Source organism: Nannospalax galili, unplaced genomic scaffold, assembly GCF_000622305.1.
Source record: "Nannospalax galili isolate Female #2095 unplaced genomic scaffold, S.galili_v1.0 scaffold591, whole genome shotgun sequence".
NCBI classification, from domain to species: domain Eukaryota; kingdom Metazoa; phylum Chordata; class Mammalia; order Rodentia; family Spalacidae; genus Nannospalax; species Nannospalax galili.
Genome location: NW_008330926.1, coordinates 5,283,753 through 5,283,964, shown reverse-complemented (window position 1 = coordinate 5,283,964; position 212 = coordinate 5,283,753).

Sequence of the window (212 nt, the reverse complement as noted above, 5' to 3'; positions counted from 1 at the left end):
GGCATTGTTTCTCTCTTGTATCGTCTCACCCCTCTATCATGGTTTTCCCACTTAAGGTGCCCCCACTTGCCCTCCTTTCTTCCTTACTAATACCCTTGCTCCTATGATCCTACCTCTGTTGAACTGCTTCTTTCTCCTTATGCCCTAGGTTCCTTGTATACCCTTCCCTCCCCCCTCCCTTAACCTAACCCAATTTTTGTCCATATCTCCCT